This window comes from Mobula birostris, chromosome 31, assembly GCF_030028105.1.
Source record: "Mobula birostris isolate sMobBir1 chromosome 31, sMobBir1.hap1, whole genome shotgun sequence".
Lineage (NCBI taxonomy): Eukaryota > Metazoa > Chordata > Chondrichthyes > Myliobatiformes > Myliobatidae > Mobula > Mobula birostris.
The window spans coordinates 19,245,027-19,266,132 of record NC_092400.1 but is presented as its reverse complement, the minus strand read 5'-3'; the positions used below and the strand labels follow the sequence as shown (position 1 = coordinate 19,266,132).

At 40.6% G+C, this 21,106-nt stretch overlaps 1 protein-coding gene and 1 long non-coding RNA gene across 11 annotated transcripts in view; one reads left to right on the top strand and one right to left on the bottom strand.

Annotated features, from left to right (window-relative positions):
* setd1ba (SET domain containing 1B, histone lysine methyltransferase a) overlaps positions 1-21,106 on the top strand; it is a 149,655-nt gene that overhangs the window by 66,421 nt on the left and 62,128 nt on the right. The gene's annotated exons all lie outside the window — the stretch shown is intronic.
* The window catches only part of LOC140190867 (uncharacterized), a 28,831-nt gene that overhangs the window by 5,022 nt on the left and 2,703 nt on the right, over positions 1-21,106 (bottom strand). Inside the window, exons 1-4 of one of the 8 annotated variants that reach the window (XR_011883703.1) lie at positions 18,576-19,046; positions 16,215-16,473; positions 12,092-12,226; positions 8,142-9,555 (exon numbers count right to left, since the gene is read on the bottom strand). This is a non-coding gene — a long non-coding RNA (uncharacterized lncRNA). Of the gene's footprint in view, positions 1-457; positions 639-1,650; positions 5,227-5,276; positions 5,320-8,141; positions 9,556-12,091; positions 12,227-16,214; positions 16,474-18,575; positions 19,047-21,106 lie in introns of those variants that run through there. The other 7 variants (XR_011883704.1, XR_011883706.1, XR_011883705.1 and 4 more) reach the window with 7 other exon arrangements.

Sequence of the window (21,106 nt, the reverse complement as noted above, 5' to 3'; positions counted from 1 at the left end):
GAGAGTATCCAGATGGATTCAAGCTGACAGGAAGGCAACAGTAACTCAAGTAACCATGCATCATAGCAGTGGTGGGCAGAAGAGTATCTCTGAATGTGTAGCATGTCAAACTTTTAAGTGGATAGGTTAAGGCGGCAGAAGACCTTCACTAGTGGCCGCTGTATTAGGTACAGGACGTACCTAATACAGTAGCCACTGAGTGTAGAACGTACGCTGAATGATGATGGAAGATGTTTCATATCCCTCGCCTTGTTCTGAAGTCCCTGATCAACAGAAATTGCTTCTCCTTACCTATCTTAGTGAATTTCTTTATCTTAAACTCCACTCGAATCTTCCACCTATACTTAGGATAATCTTATCAATATTTTATTCAGTCCTTTTTTTGCTCGCAGATGTATCACCATATGTTGAACTATGTGGCTCATACCTACCTTCTCAAGGACTGTTAGGGATGAAAGGTTTCCCATAAGTGAATTAAAAACATAGTGCCTTGCTGTTTTTCCATTTTAGCATGAGATGATGGAGTCCATCCAGGTGTGATTTTGTTCTCCCTCTGTTTTCATACTTTATCTCTGGTTATCTTACATATCTTCGACTTTTCATTTTATCATGTCTGCCTTTTCCACACCATTCAATAACTAGAACAAAATAACAAATCAATATTTTTCTTATTTCACTATTGTGAGCATCCTTTTGTGGCTGTGCCTCAAGCCTGATGTGTGTGGGATCCAACATGTTTTTATCTTCGAATATAATTTTAATTCTGTAGTGCTTCTTTACTTATCTAATTGTGCTTTTAACTTTAAAATATTTTATTATTCCATAGTGCGTTCCTCCCTTATCCATTCTGGGTTCCTTTTCTCTGTTTATCCAAGGTGTTTATTCTTCATTGATTATCTTGGTTTACAACTGAGCATATTTCCCTTGAAATCTAAAGACAATCTTTTGTTTACTTGCCACTGCAGTTCTACCTTTATACTTAATCTATTTCTTAGTTACTTGTCATCTTTCAAAATGAGTTTTTTTATTTCTGTTGTTATCTTTGCTTTATTTGTGCTTTTTTCAATGCCATGTTATGATCTCTGCTGCCAAAATATTCTGTTATGCTTAGCTGTTGTGCTGTTTCCCAGAGCCAGCAGTGATTTCTCGTGAGTTTGACATCTCTCATCTGCCTAAGAAAGGACTTGCCCGTCATATAAGATGTCCAACACAAGTGGAAACATGTTCTTTCTCATTAGTGGTGTGATTGTGACTCACTGCAGGAACTGGTGGATATGAGAAACTTTATTCATCACAATAAGTTTGTTTTTATTTCAAGCGCAAGTTTTATTCATAATATTAAGAAGTACAAAAAAGAGAAACAATGCAAATCATGGTCAATACATTTAGTAGTGCTAAATTAAATTTTTTAGACTATGGCACATCAAGGACAGATATACATGCTGTTGACATCATGAAGGATCCCACCTTTCTTCCTCATGGACAGTTTGTCCCACTCCCATCAGTGAGGAGGCTATATAGCACCCACACCAGGAGCACCAGATTCAAATGCAAGCAGTAGGCAGTAAGGCTGATCAACACCTCCACCTGCTAACCTACCTCTCCATGCCCCCAGCAATCACTTCTTTATCATTTTCTGCCAGTCAACTTGCGTACAGACACTCCTGTGCTTAGCATCGCTCTATGCACCTGCATTCTATCTATGTATATAACTAGCTTATATATTTAAGCATTTTTAAAATTGTCATTTGTTTTTTTTGTGTGGTGCATCGAATCCGTAGTAACAATTATTTCATTCTCCTTTGCACTTGTGTACTGGAAACGTCATTAAACGATCTTGAACCATTGCCACTCATGTGGCCCCCGGGATGAACCACTATATCAATGTTTAAACGGGCTTGACCTCCCGACTCGGCCCCTCCAAGTGCAGTAGCAGAAGGAACCTAGACGGTGGTCTTTCCCCACAGATCCTAAGCTTCAGTGCATCCCTCAGCATGTTTTCCTGCAGAATGGACTGTGCTAGTCAGCAGCATTCCATTACTTACATCTCACTGTGCTGGAAGTCAACAAGTTTTGGGCAGACCAAAGAGCAAACGTTGTCTTGGAGCTCCTCACAGCAGAGTCTCCCAAACTCAAAAACCCATCATGTTCTTATTCTCTCAAAAACAATGCTGACAACTGCTGATTCAATACAATTTCAACAAGCACAATGGCATTGTTTACTTCAATATCATGTGTCTGACAAATGGTTCCTTTGAAGTACATGTTTATAGTGGAAGCACATTGTAACTGACAAGACACCTCTGAAAGTGCAGACACCTTGGCTGGAACTTGTGTATTTACACGGATGGTCGAAGAGCTTCTGAGGACGGAGTACCAGATACCCAAAATTACTGTTGTGAGGGCTGACTCTCTCAGTACACAAATATTTCTGTCACCATGTTTGATGTGCTGAGTGACAAAATTTAGGCTGGTCTAGCAGCCCTCTTTGATTTCTGGAAGAAGAGCCAAACTATCGAAACAAAGGTGTGTTTGTTTGATGTAGGCTCATTAATGTAACCCCATTGTATTATGGTTGGTTTATGCAAAAGCAGCGTCTGCAGATTTTCTCTTGCTTGTGATTTTCGGGTCATAGCAGTTTACAAACCTTATATCTTGAGCAGCCAGCCCCCTCCTGTGGGCCAGCAGCCTGTTCTCTATAGGTGCCTTTTAATTTTAAAAGTTGATTTACTGCTTTTACTTTGCATTTCAACAGGTTTAGTTTTGAAGACTGGTTGAGTTTTGTTTATACTGATACTTGCTAACCCTATTCTATAACCACTGAAAGATAACCAGTGAATGACAAATCCCTAACACTCAGCACTTATTTTTATTCGCTTATGGGATATACCATTGCTAGCAAGGCAAGCACCTATTAATCTTCTCAGGGAGCTCTTGGCAAAGTGGCTATAAACTGCTGCCTTAAATTACTCCTTTCCCCATAGTGGACATGGAGCTGTGCAGTAGAGGCAATCCAGGATTTTGACCTAATGGTATAAAGAAACAGCAGTATATTTTTGAGTTAGAAGGATACATGAACTAGCAATAGTGATTTGTCCCACATTCATGCTTGTCTCGTTCCAACTTGTAATCTTGCCATTATTAGGATACATTTAAAACTAGCCTTGACTATTATATTGTTTAATGGTTTATTATGGTCAGTGATGTTTTATAGTTACATAGTACATTCTACGCAGTTTAGTGCTGCCAAATGGGATTAAATGTCTAGGCAAATATATTTTCCAACTTCAGTTTTGTCCTCTTGCACTTCCTTACTGTAGTTAACTGGTCTTGAAAATTCACCCGTGTCATTTCATTATCCGTTATGTCGAACTATATTACATCATCTCTGATCATCTTTGAGTTTTACAAACTGTACTTATCCCAACTCTTAGTACCACGGATTGAGGACAGAGGCCAATATTTGGTTTAAGCAAGACTACAGAGTGAACAGGAAACAAAGATCCAAGATTGAAGATTGTTTAGTGTCATTTCCAGTGCACAAGTGTAAAGGAGGAACAAAGTAATTTTTACTTTTGATCCAATGCAGCACACAAAAAAATAAAGAACACAATATTTTTTTAAAAAATACACAATAAATATAAATACATAAGATAACTTGTATACATTGATTGTATGTCCATAAAGTGATGCTAGGCACAGGAGTGTCCGTACTAAAGGTGATTGACAGGAAAAGAGAAAGTAGTGGTGGTGGGGGTTGTGCAGGGTTGGCTTAGTGGGCGAAGGTGTTGATCAGCCTTACTTTCTGGGAAGGTAGTTGGTTTTGAATCTGGTGGTCCTGGCATGGATGCTCCCAGATGGGAGTGGGACAAACAGTCTGCGAGCAGGGTGGGTGGGATCCTTTATGATGCTGGCCTTTTTCCAACACCTTTCTGTATAGATGCCCTTAATGGGGAGTTTGGCTGGTGCTGGTGATGCGTTGGGCAGCTTTGTCTACTGGTTGTAGAGCCTTCCTGTCCACCGTGTGCAGTTTCCATACCATGTGAGGATGCACTCTACTGCGCATCTGTAGAAATTTGTGAGTATAGATGTGCATAGTCCAGCTCTCTTCAGCCTCCTCAGAAAGTAGAGATGTTGGCGAGTTTTCCTGATTGTGCAGAATGTGCTCTGGGACCATGAGAGGTGGTAGAGCTATGCACTGCCAGGAATTTGAAACTGCCTTTAGTTTTCACTACTGTGCTGTCAATGTAAAGAGAGGTGTATGTGGTGTGAGTTTTCCTGAAGTTGATGACCGTCTCCTTTGTCTTCTTGTTATTGAGGAAGATGTTATTTACCTTGCAGCAGGCCTCAACCTCTTCCACCACCGCTGTGGTTGATGAGCCCCACCACTGTCATGTCATCAGCAAACTTTGCAGTGGGTATTTGGCCGTGCAGTCATGTGTGAGCTGTGTACAGCAATGGGCTCGGCCGTGTTGAGAATGGGAGGGAGGAGTGGTTGTGCGTCCTGACTGTCTGAGGTCTGTAGGTAAATCCAACACCTATATGCACAGTGCAGGGATTTAGTCTGAGCAGTTTGTTCACCAAGGTCTGTGGGACAATAGTGTTGAAATTCGAACTAAAATCCAAAAACGTCATTCTGACATAAGTCTCCTTGTTTTCTAGGCGTGTCAGGGCCAGGTGCATGACAGATGCTATGGGATCAGTGCTACTGGGTGATAGTCGCTTAGTTCTGAAGATGTAGGCGTAACTGATAAACCAATTCTGTATAAAAATAGCAGTTTTCTATCCTGGCTTCAGAACAGTGTAGGTGACAGGGGCCATGCTGTTTTCCTTGTGCACGAGTAAAATAAAATGTTTGAGTCAGAAGAGTGCATGTGTTCTGGGCCCAGTTTTTTAAGTTATTTTATTTTCAGCAACAATAGTGGCACCAGGCTGGGTGGTAGTCAGTTAGTTCTGAGGCGTTGAGATCTTTGGTACAGGAATGATGGTGACTGATTTGAAGCCTGTGGGGACAGCAGCCTGGATGAGTGAAGTGTTGAAGAAGTCCATGATGTACATGCTCCCTGAATACTCGGCCTGGGATGTTTTCTGGCCTGGCCACCTTGAGGGGGTTGATCCCCTGCAGAGTTCTTCTCACGTCTGGTGCTTTTATAGACAATGGGTGGTGGCTGGTGGCTCGCATTGTGTTGCATGCCTCGAGGTGTACATAAAAATTGTTTGGTGCGTCTAGGAGGGAGGAGTCAGTAGTACAGTCAACATTGTTTTTCCTGGTAATCCCCTTGACGCCCAGCCACATATGTTGGATAGAATGGATGACATCTAGGAAAAAGTTTAGAGCAGGAAAACTGAGGGACAAAGATGAATTGATGATAGAGTGGTCTCAGTCCACCTGAAGGCATCTAAAAGCAGTTTATACTTAACAAAGGCTGAAAATAGTTCAGTGGGCATTGGCTGGAAGGATGTAAAGCAAGTTCAACAGTGAACCAAAGGGAAATGAATGTCACTGAAAAGGAATAATTTTTAGGGCTAAGGATGTGGAACTATGTCAATGGCTCTTTTTAGGGAGACAACACAAGAATGATGAGCTGAATGGTTTCTTGGGCAGTGTAGTTCTAAGATTTAGGAAAACAACAAGTTTCACAACATATGTCAGTGGTAATAAACTTGTGCTGAATCTGATTCTGATTGGGTTTGCTTAATGAAAACAGGTACAACTGAGACCTAAATCTGGAGAATGATTTGATCAGTTTAATTTTGTGGCCCCTGGGATTCATAACGTCAAAATGAAGTATTATATATTTAATGTAATCTGGCTACTGTTTTCGAAACTGTAAAACTGGATTTTGGGGTGGAAAGCTACTTGGAAAAAGATTTCTAATTATTTTAATAATCAATTTATAATTAACAGTGGAAGCAAGTTATTTTAATGCCATAAATTGTTTCAGTTTGGATCTCGGGGAAAAGTAAAAATGTGCTTGCTTCAAAGTGAGCTGTTTGCAATGGAAGGTAAATGCTGCAGCACAAAATATCTACATGGAGAATTATAATTAAAAAATAATTGCTTCTGCCAGGCTAGTTTATCTGGCTGTATTTGATTTTTGTTCTGGATATGTCTGTAAATTGGACAACCCTAAATAGTGACATCAGTTCGATGGAATGATGCTTGCTTGATCCTCCAAGTCTTTCAAACTGGATAGTTTCCAATAGGAGATCTTAAATCAGTTTATTTTGCGTAATCCCTTAAGTGGTTAATATGATGTTCGGTACTTTCTATGGCCAGTGAATCATGTTTTGTTGGCTGTGCGGTGAACAGCTGGTGTTTCATTCAATATTATGCTCGGCAGCTCTGGACATCGAACAACTGAGTGGCGGCAAAATTGCAAAGGGGCTGACCAGTTACATCTGTGTGTCATCTTGTTCCATTTAATTTCTATCATATTGTGTTGTTTATCAGATGGGTACTTAAGATATTGAGTTGAATAATTTTCCTTGTAGTCATTGCCTGTATTTCCTTCTCAGAAAGAGTTGCTCTATCGGTCTAATCAAATTTTGAACAATGTTATAATCAAAGATTGAGACTGATTGTGTACTTTAACTGGTTTTGCCAAAATTGTAGCTTAATGAGGTGCAGAAATGGAAATGTCATGTTCAGCTAAGTTTTACCTCCTTCATAAATCTTACTATTCTACTGTTTTCCCTATTGCAAGTATATACCATATGCACTTCGGTGACTTGCTATTTCCATAATACAGAAACAAACAGAGCAATAGGGGAACGCACAGGATAGGCCAGTCAGCTGTTTGAAACTGCTCTGCCGTTCAATATGATCATGGCTGACCCTTTAGCTCAAAACTATGTTCAGGTTTTTTCCCATATCCTCAGATACCTTTTGTATCCAGAAATTTGCCTGGTTGTGTTGAGTTGTTCTCTGATCCTGGCAATCCATTTGCAAACGTTTTGTCGCCATACGAGGAGACATCATCAGGGTGCTGTTCACTTGTGTGTCCTCTGAATGCTTGGCCTTCATATAGCTATCAATTAGTTGATTGGTTGTCATTACGGAAACTCGTTTGTGACATAGGGAGTAGGGAGGGGGTCTCGTTGCTGAATGGTTGCGTGGTGAGCTCCATAGGTTGTTTGGAACTTTGCACACATTGGCTTGTAAATGGGATCAAAGTCTACATGTATATAAAGACCTTGCATTCGGAGAACACACCATAAGTGAAGAGCGCGCTGAAGATGCCCCCTCACATGGTGGTAAAACATTTGCAAATAGATTGCCAACATTGGAGAACAACTCAACCCAACAGCTGACTGGCCTACTCCTGTGCATTCCCCTATTGCTCTATTTGTTTCAATATAATGGAAACAGCAAGTCACCTGAGCTATACATTTTCTGAGTTATTTCCAGAAGTTTGTCTCTCTCCTTAAATTTATTAAGTAACTTGACTTCCTCAATCATCTGCAGTAGAGAATACTACATGTTCACCATACCTGAGCCTCCTCATCCCAGTCCTAAATATTGCACCACTGTTTCCCCAGCATAAGCTAAGGATGTTGAAAGGTGTTGGTTTGCACCTCGGCTGTCTTGGTGCTGAGTTCTTCTGGCTCCACATGACGTAGCAGATGTAATTAATGCATATGATCGACCATGAGGAAATTGGTTATTGTGCACATCTCCTCAAGGATAATTTGGCATAAACCTGCTCTGGGGAATTCACAATAGGATAATGATGTAAAGTGTTCAGGGACCAAATAAATATTGACAGGAAATAGAGACAGCACAGAAAAGTGTCCTATGGCTCCAGCAAGTCTGTGCTGACCATCACCACCCCCCCCCCCCCATCTATGTGAATCCTACCCTCAAAGTCCGTAAATGTCACCAAATACTATCCGGAGATTCACTTTCTTGCATGCATTCAAAGTGGAACAACATACAATAGAATTAGTGAAAAACCACACACAAAAGCTAACCAATAGTGCAAATTCAGAAAGAAACACGTAATAATAATATATGAATAAGTAAATAATACTAAGAATATGAGTTGTGGAGTCCTTGAAAGTGAGTCAATAGCTTGAGTTCATTGATCATTGTTGAAGTAAGTGAAGATATGAGATCAAAGTAAATTTATTATCAAAGAACATATAAATTATACAACCTTGAGATTTGTCTATTTTCAGGCAGCCGCAGAGCACAAAACCTGAAAAACCCCAATTTAAAAAAAAGACCACCACCCAATGAGCAGAGGGAAGAAAAAACACAAATCTTGGAAACAATAAAAGCAAGCAACAACATTCACAGCCAGACTGTGTCCATAGACCCAAGCCCCAGAGCAGCTAGGATAGGTCCATAACCTCTGACTGAATTCATCATATAACGGGTAAAATCGCCTCAAAGCACATAGCAGCCAGAGCAGCCTCAGCACTGAAGAGAGCGAAGTAAGACGTTGCGAGGAAGAACCAGCGCAATCCTTACCCCTAGTCCTGACACCCTACCTTTTCAGCCGTTTAAATTGTCCAAGCACTGGGTTGTCCCCTACATTCATGGTGGTTCAAGAGTCATATGGTTAAGGGGTAATAACTGCTCCTGAACCTGGTGGTGTGGGATTTGAGACTCTTCTACTTCCTTCCTGATGGCAGAAGCGAGAATGGATAATGGCCTGGATGGCGGGGGTTCTTGATGGATGCTGCTCTCAGGTAGCGGTGCTCTTTGTCGATGTGCTTAACGGTGGGAAGGGCTTTGCCACGACAAACTGGATTTATTCTCCCTATATTCCTGTGAACTTCCTTTCAGATTCTCCCATCCACCCACACGCTAGGAGCAATTTATAGTGGCTAATTGACCTACCAACCCACACTCCTTTAGGGATTTTGAAGGAAAAAAGTAGAGTACCCGGAGTCAAAGGGAGAGCATGCAAACTCGGGACTGAACTCTGGTTATTGGAGCTGAGAATTAGCTGCCAGTGGTGCAGAGTCTTCAAAGAGCCTGCGGCTTGCAGATTCCCTTCTTTGCCACTTCCCTTGATCACTATTCTTCGCCAACCAGTCATGGTCCTTCTCTTCTTCCACCTTCTGCTGGAGCACCCTGCGCACTCTTGTCTGGAGTGTACAGTTCAGAGCAGACAGCCTGATTTAACACTAGAATTCCGGTGATAGTGATGTTTTCATTGTGGCTTCACACGCTGAACCACAGACAAGATTGGGAAACCAAGGAAGAAAGATGTTGCATTACATTATGTTTTGATCTACATGTGATAAAGAAATGCATCTGACATTCAGGCTTTGAGACAGTGCAGCTTCTGAACTGTTGCAATAGATCATAGACTGTCCAAAAATGAGAGTCGTGTGTGCTCCCTAAAAACAGGCAGTGATCAAGAAAATCTTCCTGTGCTTACTTTTGCCTTTAGTGTTTGGAGAGTACCAATTCATGAAGCACCCTGGTTTCCAAAAAGGGGCCTTACTTGCCACACGGGTGTAGTTACTGGAAGATGGTAATGCTGATGAACATCTGTGCCCAAAGACAAACTGCTGGTGGAACTCGGGGTCAGGCAACATCTGTGGAGAGAAATAGACAGTTGACATTTTTGATCAAGACTCTTCATCTGATCTGCTGAGTTCCTCCAGCAGTATTTGCTCCAGATTCCAGCATCAGTCTCTATTTTATTTCCAAAACAGAACTTATTCATAGTGAATCGTAGTAAGATCTTATTCATTGTACTATGCACAGTACAAAAGGAAGAAACAAAGCATTTACATTCTTTGTCAGTACATTATGTGGTGTAAACTTTAAAGTGAGCTGGGAAAAAATAACACAAACTTGGCATCATTACCAAACATGGTTCTTTGTGATGATACATCTTTCATTGTTTGATCAGCTTTCCCACCCAAGTCCCGCAAAAGCATAAAAAACCTATACTGTGGGCCATCCTGCCAGAGCCTTACTATTGGCTTCACCGAGCTTCTGTGCTGTCTCAAAATAGCTGTGTGCTTTCAGTACTATGGTCTTTCTGAAAGGAATGTTGACTAGCAGTTGAGGCTTCTTCACTAAATATATTTAAGAAACAGTTGGATAGGTTTTTACATAGTAAAGGAATTAAGGGTTATGGGGTAAAGGCAGGTAGATGGAGCTGAGTTTACGGACAGATCAGCCATGATCTTATTGAATAGCGGGGCAGGCTGGATGGCCTACTCCTTCTCCTGTTTCTTATGTTCTTATGTACTATCTCTATTTCCTTCACTATCCTCCTCAAAGTGACGATGTGCAGCAAGCAGCAATTTGTGAGATATGTTAAATCAAAACTGAGGTACAAAAACTTAAAAACGTAACTGAATATGAAATGAGAAAATGTTTCATTTGTAGAATAAGGTGTTTCTTATTTCAATAGTACCAGTGTAGGTTTAAATTGCCGATACAATGTCTGTTTGAAATGCTGTTATTGAATCTCCCTCTGTTGAGGGTGTGGTTTACTCTAGAGGCCAGGTTTTGTCATCTATCTTGAATTATAAACGGAAGAAAGGAAAACAGGCTCTCTTGGCCTGTTCATGTATTATAATATGTAAACACGTTCTCTGGTGGGTTGAACAGGTTGGATTAAGTGTCTACTGGAGCTGTTGTTTTCCTCCGTTAACATCTGACTAATAAGAAATAATTGGAATTTAAAATACAGCTTTTCAAGACACACAATTAGCTATTTTGGAAATGTCACTAAATAATCTCTAACGTCACTGAATACTTAATTAGGATTTTCTATTGAAGCACCTTATTTTTATGAAAATGTGTCTTTGGTTAAATGGTTAATGAAACCCAGAATGAACTGCATTATTTCTGGCATTGAGACTTTTAATCTACTAAGTTTAAAAAACATTGTTTTTCTTAAGATTGAAATGTCTGAAATGTAGTTCCTTTCAATAATCTTCCTACGATCTTCTACCATTGTAAAGATGGAAAAAATACCAGAATTTTAAATGATAAATACAAACAATTGAAATGTATTTTTTTTGCATTTTAAAGAAATGTGAAAAACTAAATGTAAAAAACTTAATGTTCAAACCAAAGACCCTTCCCATGGACTTGCAGAATCTATGCATGGGGGATATTTTCAATTTCTTTTCTTGGGAATGCAAAGAAATTGTGATGATACATGGATCTTCCTTGCTTCTAAGATCATTGTTCACTTGAGTTCATTTGTAGTGAATGTACTGTTTTAAAATGTTTAAATTTCTGTTGAGATATTATACATGATTTACATGTGAGGTGTCACATGTTCTAACTACTGGTCGATTAGACTAGTTCACTTCTTTGCTGTACTTCCTGAGATGTTTTCTTTGGCGTGCTGCTGGATAAACATCTGTCAGTTATAAATCTATAAATCCCATTTTTCAATATACAGGATTAGACTTTTGTCCTACATTTCCAAATCTTAATTTGATTACAGTTCGTAACTTCTACTTGTCAGCAGATTGATGCAAGCCTTTAATGAATTCACTCTATGTACGCTACATAATATTTAATGTGACATTGTGCATTGGTTTAGAAATGTTTTAAGTTCCCTAAAAAGGGCTTGTGATATAATTAGCACTTTGGAACTCGTCAGAGACTGCTGTGTTCACCGGTTCCTTAGCAACTTCTCGTATCACAAAGCTGTTTTGCCAAAACTTTCTATTTTGGCTCTTTTGTTTTCAGTGCCTTAAATATTGATATTGTGCTGTGCTTTCATTCCAATTTATAGTTGTTTGTGTTCATATCTTCAATGTGTGTGTTTATTGGGAAAATCATCCCAAAGCACTCTAGACACGAGGTACTGCAGATGCTGGAAACCTAGAGCAAAACACTCAATGTGCTGGAGGAGCTCAGCAGGTCAGGCAGCATCTGTGGATGGGAATAAATAGTCAGTGTCTCGGCCTGAAATGTTGACTGTTTATTCCCATCCATAGATGCTGCCTGACCTGCTGAGCTCCAGGGCATCTTACACCAGGATTTTGTCACACAACTGAACTGGAGCCAGTGATCTGTTCAACATGATTTCAGGTTGCCACCATGAAAGTTCAATAACTTGAATTTAGTTTAAAAATTGTAAAAATGAAAACATACCTTGTAACTGTTCAGCTTGACAGTAAAAGCCAGACCAAGCAGAGGAGACTTGTCAAATTTACCCTTGTGCTACAGTCCCATACCATTGGAGTGCACTCTGAAATGGTTTAACAGGTCATTCGATTGGAACAGTCCCTAAAGATTGAAGAAAGTATACAGTCACACTCATAGAGTAACTGGATTTGGGCAATAATGCCAGCTGTGTCTGTGATATTTACAGCCAATGTATTGTTTTTGGGATCAATGGTCAAAGGAGGATATTTGATGCAGCATGCCTAAAAGTTCAAGAAAATGTATTTTGAAGGAGGAGGATGGGGAGGTGAAGAGGCAGAGGAGATCAGAGATAGAATTTTCAGCATGAGGCTTAACTAGATGAAAGAATGGTCACTAAATGTGGTGGAGGGAGTCAAGGGCATTGAACTAGGTTTGAATGCATTTCATTTTGCATCACTATATATTGCATTGTCTTCCTTTTTAAATGTCAGGCACTGTACTGCTGCTGCAAAACAACACATTTCACAACTTATGCCAGCGATAACAATACTGCTGATTCTGATGATGAACACACATTTTTTTGCTGCTTTCAATTCTCAGGACAATCCCCAAGAATATAATTTCTGAAAATTGCTGTTGTAACATAGTACAGAAACAAATCCGTGAAGTAGCTTACTTTCATGTTTAAATTTGCTCTTAGCCAAGTGTGTTGCATCTTGGAAGAGGTGGCCCACTCTGTACTAAGTGTCAGTTGGATCACTGAGAGGAACACCTGCTAGAAAATACTGAAATATCTAGACCACAAATAACCTTGTGACTTGTTTCGCACTTAAACCAGGAAAGTTTAAGAAGGATACATCAAACCCACAAAAAAGCAGTCAGATTTGCAGTAGCAGATGGAGGATCTGAGAGAAGGGGATATGGTCCTTACAGGAATCAGGGTGGGAGGAAGAGTAATCAAGGTAGCTGTGAAAGTCCATTGGTTCATGGTGGATATTGGTGGATGGTTTGTCTCCTGAGATGGGGTCACAGATCCAGAATCTGAAATTGTTAATGAATCTAATGGCAGGGTGAAAGTTAGTAGCAAAGGTGATAAAATTGAAGAGTTCCACATGAGTGTAGGAAGCAGTAGTCTTTATTGTAGGGGAGAAAGAATAGGCTTGGAGCAAGGACTGTTCCATGTAGCCTACAAAAATATAGACAAACTGGAACCCATGCAAGTGCCCATGGCTACACCTTTGATTTGTAGAACGTGGGAGGAATCAAAAGAGAGGTTGTTGCTGGTAAGTACAAGTTCTACCAGGCAGACAAGAATGTAGGTAGAAGGAAACTGGTTGGTTTGTTTCAGAAAGAAACCAGTTTTTAAGACCTTCCCGATGAGGTATTGTAGTGTCTTTGCACTGCCCCATTCTCTTCCCATGCCTGGTTCCATCTGCCCATCTCATACTGCCCCCACCCATCTCATACACCCCACTCCACTCCCTCCCCACCTCACCTTGTTCTTCTATCTGCCATAGTTGGATGCATCAACAAGGGAGATGAAGCTGAGTACAGGGCTACGGTAGGAAACTTTGTCACATGGTGTGAGCAGAATTATCTGCAGCTTAATGTGAAAAAGACTAAGGAGCTGGTGGTAGACCTGAGGAGAGCTAAGGTACCGGTGACCCCTGTTTCCATCCAGGGGGTCAGTGTGGACATGGTGGAGGATTACAAGTACCTAGGGATACAAGTTGACAATAAACTGGACTGGTCAAAGAACACTGAGGCTGTCTACAAGAAGGGTCACAGCCGTCTCTATTTCCTGAGGAGACTGAGGTCCTTTAACATCTGCCAGACAATGCCGAGGATGTTCTACGAGTCTGTGGTGGCCAGTGCTATCATGTTTGCTGTTGTGTGCTGGGGCAGCAGGCTGAGGGTAGCAGACACCAACAGAATCAACAAACTCATTCGTAAGGCCAGTGATATTGTGGGGGTGGAACTGGACTCTCTGACGGTGGTGTCTGAAAAGAGGATGCTGTCCAAGTTGCATGCCATCTTGGGCAATGTCTCCCATCCACTACATAATGTACTGGGTGGGCACAGGAGTACATTCAACCAGAGACTCATTCCTCCGAGATGCAGCACAGAGCGTCATAGGAAGTCATTCCTGCCTGTGGCCATCAAACTTTACAGCTCCTCCCTTGAAGGGTCAGACACCCTGAGCCAATAGGCTGGTCCTGGACTTATTTCCTGGCATAATTTACTTATTACTATTTAACTACTTATAGTTTTATTACTATTTATTATTTATGGTGCAACTGTAACGAAACCCAATTTCCCTCGGGATCAATAAAGTATGACTATGACTATGATTATCACCTACCAGCTTCTGTCTCACCATTCTCTCACTTCTGTGTGCTGGCCATCTTCCCTTGATGGTCTCAGTCGTAATGCAAGGTCTCAATCCAAAACATCAAACATCTCTTTACCTTCACAGATGCTGTTTGACTCAGTTCCAATTGAGATTCCAATTCGGGTTATTTCTGTATGCTGGCTATCTTAGTCCCAATGCAAGGTCTTATCCTAAAGCACCGAGCAGCCATTTGCCCTCACAGATCCTGCTTGACCTACTTACAATTTTTCCAAGTTTGCTTTTTTTTGGTGTAGATACCAGCATCTGCAGTTTCTTGTGCCTCTGATGATCTTATTAAATGATAGAATAGATTTGACAGACTGAAAGGTCATTTGATCTTCCTTTTTTACTAAATGGAAACCGTATTAATATGGGGAAGGAGTGGGCTTGATGATGAATAACGATCTTTTAAAAAATCGAAGAAAGTGCGTCTTAAAGTGAAGTGATAATTGCCAGAATGCAAATATAAATGTGCTGGACATTTCTTGGGGCGTCAACTGTTTTTGATCTAAATAGACTTAATTAAATTTTCAGTTTAATTTTTAATGAATGGCTATCTCATTCCTGTCTTCTGTGATTTTAACATCTTCAATTATTTTGTAAAAGAATGTGTTTGTGAGCAAGACAGCAGAATTTTCCCAGCCCTGTTATACACCAGCAGTCCCCAGATATCTAAAGCTTCTATTCCTGACAACTGTCTCTTAACCACTTACTTTGTAAGTCTGTTTTCTATAGCTACACATATTGTATTCTGCCAGTATTTGCTATAATTCTTTCATATCATTAGTCACCCAACAGTACCCATAATTAAATTAATGCAATATGAAATATACGTTCTGCATCTAGTCATTAATAAGCACCAAGAATAGTTTATTATTTTATTTTAACTATCTTGAAAAATACTTTAAAAATGTGTAGGAGAATTTCCAGTGTAACCAGATTTCTGGTGTAACTATTGACAACTTGGTCTTTAATTTCAGTGGCTAGAAGGAAAAGAGAACTGTTGTGGCACAACCTGAAAGTATGAATTAAAAATTGGTGATGAATCTATGTTAGGCCAAAAGAGTAAATTGAAACTTCTCTGGAAATTTTTCTATGCATTTAACTTTGTTTTCTGACAGTTATCACTTTATTTGCTTCTTGATATACAAGTTGATCCACCACAGACTGGGCATGGGCGGCATGGTAGCGTAGTGGTTAGCAAAATGCTTTACAGTACAGGTGATCCAGGTTCAATTCCCACCACTTCCTGTAAGGAATTTGTACGTTCTTCCCGTGACAGCATGGATTTCCTCCCACAGTCCAAAGATTTACTGGTTGGTAGGTTAATTGATCATGGTAAATTGTCCCATACTTAAGCAAGAATTAAATCGGGGGATTGCCGGAAAGGCCTATTCAACCCTGTATTTTAAGACTCTATTTCAGAGTAGGTTGGGTTCTCTGCAATTAGGCACCAGTCCTCTTTTCAATCTTCCTTCCTGCAAACTCCTCACTGGAATGGAATTAATTTACAAGATGAGGAGGAAGTTTCAATATTCATCATCTCTATTTCAGAATCAAGCATATCAAGTTAATTTTTTGATTCTGTTCATAGGCTAAACCATCTATTGTTGATTTCCTTGCACTGACCATACAAAAGGTCCTCCACCAACCTTCCCCCAATTGCATAATGCTACACAAGCTCCTCCCTCCTTTCTTCTGCCATCCAGCAGTTAAGACCTATGTTGAAATACCCACTTGGTACAGTCACTTCCCATGTCTTGGGACGCATCACACGATGAAGGGCTGATGTCGATGTTGAAATCCACTTCCACCTCCAGTGTGCCGAAACACCATTTCCGCATCTGTCTTTTTAAAAAGTGCTCAAAGACAAAGATCTTAGACTTGGCAGAAAACTCAAGGTCCATTAAACACTTGTGACTTGAGGCTTGGACAACGCACTAGAGAGACACCACCTGTCCTTCCACTTCTCTTTGAGTTAAATTGCTAATTCCTACTTTGGGGAAAAAATAGAATTTTGAACTTTTTATGGCTCATTTTAGGTGTTTTTTCTTTTAATCAAAGCACACTACAATTAGGTAGAACTATTGTTTGCCCTTGGTTTTATTTGTTAACTTTGTTAGGAAAATAGCAATGAGTTCTTTCACTTTCTGGCTAGAACCCCAGAAAGTGCCAGCCATTATTGGTGGTACAAAAAATAAAGAGTGGGATGAGCATATGCAATCTCAATATTGTTTTCATAATCAGAAAGGGTTTCAACTTTGTGTTGTAGAACTGATAGAATTTTTAAAATTTACAACTAATGTAGTTTTTTAAAAATAAAGCGTTCATAACAGCAATTTTGCAGCTTTCTTTTCCAAGACATCAGAGATTACTCCTCCTTCAAAGAACAGGGTTTTCCTTCCTCCACCATTGAAGCTGCCCTCATGGGCATCTCTCCTATTCCCAAACATCTGTGCTCACCCCATCTTCCTGCTGCCTTAACAGTGATAGAGTTCCTCTTGTCCTGGCCAACCACCCCATGAGCCCCAGTATCCAACACATCATTCTGCAACTACTGTTATCTCCAAAGATCCTACCCCCCCCCCCCCCCCCGGCTCTCCGCAGCAATTCCTTATCCATTCGTCCCTTCCCACTAATCTCCCTCCGGTACTTATCCCTGCAAGTGGCCAAAGTACTACACCTGCCCATTTACCTCATCTCCTGTTTAATCCTTTTTCGTGATCTGATCTGCAGGAGTTAAGTACAAATGGCAGACTTGGAATTTTAACTCTTGCAGATCAGATTCAACATTTTTTTGTTTTTAGTTAATTTATAATCGTGTGCAGCTAATTTTCTGGTCAAGGACAAGAGAGAATATACCTGAAGCTGAAGGCAAGTTGCAGCTGGTGGAAGAGGGAGCACCAACTGTTTGTCTGCCCAGCGCTATGGGAATTTATCACAAAAGAAACATTTACTTAACTGCATTGAAAATTGAAAGAGCATCAGTCATTCCATGTCGTCTATCCTCTGGAAGAAGTGAAGGCATAATTACTCCCTTGTCTTTGTTATGCCTTTTAACTATTTCTGTGAAATCAACTAATTGGGGCAGCCACTTAATTGGGCCAAAATGTACTGGTTTTGATGTGTCCCAATTATCTGGTATCCACTGTATTTACATGGAGCGCTGCCACAAGAAAGCAGCATCCATCATCAAAGACCCCCACCATCTAGGGCATGCTCTCTTCTTCTTGCTGCCATCAGAAAGCAAGTACAGGAGCCTTGGGTCCCACACTACCAGGTTCAAAAATAGTTATGAACTGGAGTGCACCTCTACCCTGAACTGACACCACTACCTACAGACTCACTTTCAAGGACTTTTTACGCATTGGTTGTCAGTCTTTGTGTAAATTCTATTGTATTATTATTCTCTTTCTGTATATGCCTGCAAGAAAATGAATCTCAAGGTAGTATATGGTAACATATATGTACTTTGATAATAAATTTACTTTCAACTTTGCTTCACTCGTACTCTCCAAAAGTCTATGAGTAATGGTTTTAAAGTTGCCAATTTGAAATGCATGCTTGACAGTTATGGTAGATTAGACACAACACCTTTGCTGTTTAATGCTTTGAAAGACACCAAAGGTGTGGCCTATTGCTACTTTTTGCTTCCCAAGCTTCTTAGAAGTCCAGTAAAGTGATAGACCTCAAGACAGTGTTTGCAGAGGGTTTGGGTAGGCAGGTGGCAGCTGTGAACGTAACAGCAGTAAAGAAAGCATGGTTGTAACTCAAAACACTGAACTGCAGATTCAACCACATGAATATTTTCATTTTCTTTTGAAGAAGGGCGGCTCTGATAGGGAGACCGAGTGACAGAGGAAATGTTCTCCACTGCAAGGATTATAGTCAACAGCTACTGGATTATGCAGATACTTTTTTTTAAGAATATAAAAAAAGTTTTTGAAGAAGTTTATAGAATATTTGTTTATGGATTAAGTTTAAGTAAAGGAATATGTAGAAAAGTGACTGAACTTTTCTGCTTAAGCTAACTGATCCATTTCAAAGTACATTTATCATCAAAGTATTTACTTCCTGCGGAGAATCAAGAAAGCTCACCTCTGTCTCAGGATACTGACGGACTTTTACCGCTGTACCATTGAGAGCATACTCACCAACTGTGTCTCAGTGTGGTATGGCAATTGTCCCCTATCAGACCGCAAAGCACTCCAGCGGGTGGTGAAAACTGCCCAGCGGATTATCGGCACCCAATTGCCCACCATTAAGAATATCTACCATAAACGCTGCCTGAGCAGGGCGAAAAGCATTATCAGGGATGCATCTCACCTTAATCATGAACTTTTTACTCTCCTCCCATCCAGTAGGCGCTACAGGAGCCTCCGCTCCGCACCAGCAGGCACAGGAAGAGCTTCTTCCCTGAGGCTGTGACCCTGCTGAACCTCACATCACAGCGCTAAGCAGTATTGCACCCATATTGGACTGTCTCAGTACTTTTATATTTGTGTGCTGTAGCACTTACTTTTTATTTGCAGTTATTCTGTAAATAACACTATTCTTTGCATTTCTGGTCAGATACTAACTGCATTCCATTGGCTTTGTATCTGTACTTGGCACAATGACAATAAAGCTAAATCTAATCTAATCTAATCTATATACATCCTTGAGATTCATTCTCCATGCAGGCAGCCACAAAAACAAGAAATCCAATGGAACCCAATATATATAAATAAAAAAGACCGCCAAACACCTAATGTCTAGGGGAAAAAAAACAAATCATGCAAAGAGCTGAAGTTCATGAAAGTGAGTCCACAGCCTCGAAGCCAGTCATCACTGCAGCCGATCCAGTAGCCCATTAGTTGCAGGATACTGGATCTTCAGGAGCTGGTTGTGGATTACAGGAGGAATGGAGACAGGTTAACCCCTATTGACATCAATGAATCTGGGGTTGAGAGGGTAAACAGCTTCAAGTTCCTCGGCATCCACATCGCCGAAGACCTCACATGGTCTGTACACACGAGCTGTGTGGTGAAAAAGGCACATCAGTGCCTCTTTCACCTCAGATGGTTGAGGATGTTTGGTATGGGCCCCTAGATCATAAGAACTTTCTACGGGGGCACAGTTGAGAGCATCCTGACTGGCTGCATCACTGCCTGGTATGGGAACTGTACCTCCCTTAATCACAGGACTCTGCAGAGAGTGGTGCGGACAGCCCAGCGCATCTGTAGTTGTCAACTTCCCATGATTCAGGACATTTACAAAGACAGGTGTGTAAAAAGGGCCTGTAGGATCACTGGGGGCCCAAGTTATCCCAACCACAATCTATTCCAGCTGCTACCATCTGGGAGCGGTACCACAGCATAAAAGCCAGGACCAACAAGCTCTGGGACAGCTTCTTCCATCAGGCCATCAGACTGATGAACTCGCACTGATTTGAGTGGCACATTGCACATTTAGATGGAGACGTAATGTAAAGATTTTTACTCCTGTATGTGAAGGATGTAAGAAATAAAGTCAGTTCAATTCAGTTCAGAGCAGAGGTGGGTAAACCTCATTGGTATTTGATCAGTATTTGGCTAGTTCAGAAATACTATGGTAATATGTTTCACCTGCAAACTGTGTACCGGAGCGCTGCAAATGTTTTATTGTCCAGCAGTGAATCATTTGAAATTCCCAATCCAATTAGGTTGCTACTGCATGCCATCAGCAGCTTTTAGAGATGAATAAAACTAAATTAGCTTCTTATGTTGGTTTTTGATGAATCTTAATGAAAGGAAATGGTCCAAGCTATATCTCAAAAAACTGTAACAAAAGGTGATAACATTTAAAACTTTGATTTTGTTTTTAAATGTGGAGAGAAATGCTATTGAAAGCTTCATGGAGAAAATTTCTGAGTTGGTTTGAGATAATTGAAGGATAGCTCTCAAGTTGAGTTTTTTTTTTGCACCAGACCTGAAGTTCCAAACTTCCTATAGTTTCGTTTTCATTTCAGGCTACACCCTAACAGAAAGAGAAAAAAAAAACATGCCTAGAATAACTGACAATGTCTTTAGCATTTCCTACAGCAACTTACAACAAATGAATTGGTTTGTTTGTCCAGATGTCAGAACAATTGAGTAATGTAATTTCTATTTGTGTTCCTTGCATAAAATATATTTTATAAATACACTTGCCAATAATGAGGAATTTGGTACTTTGATGATGAGCAGGGCCTATTAGGTTAGAAAGTCTGCAAGTGCTGGAAATCCAAAACAACACACACAGAGAATGCTGGAGGAACTCAGCAGGCCAGGCAGCATCTATGGAATCAATGGTTTCCCAATTGATAGCAGAAGCAGAGAGATGAAAAAATAAGTGTGGCGTATAGTCTTTGATAATAAAACAGAGGGGATTGGAAACTGGTGTCAAAGAAACAGGCTGAATGAGACAGTGCACAACTGAGTGGATTTGGATAGATAGGATGAAGATGGAGGAGGAGAAGTTGACAGCGCGACGCAGCTTGCAGCGGCCACTCCGGTGAATGATATCTGTTATCTGTCAAGTAGGATGTCGTGCACAATCTTGATTTGATGGAGAGAGACGTGAGGGCACGGAGGAACATCTGGTGAAACTTCTGAAATGCCTGCTTTGTT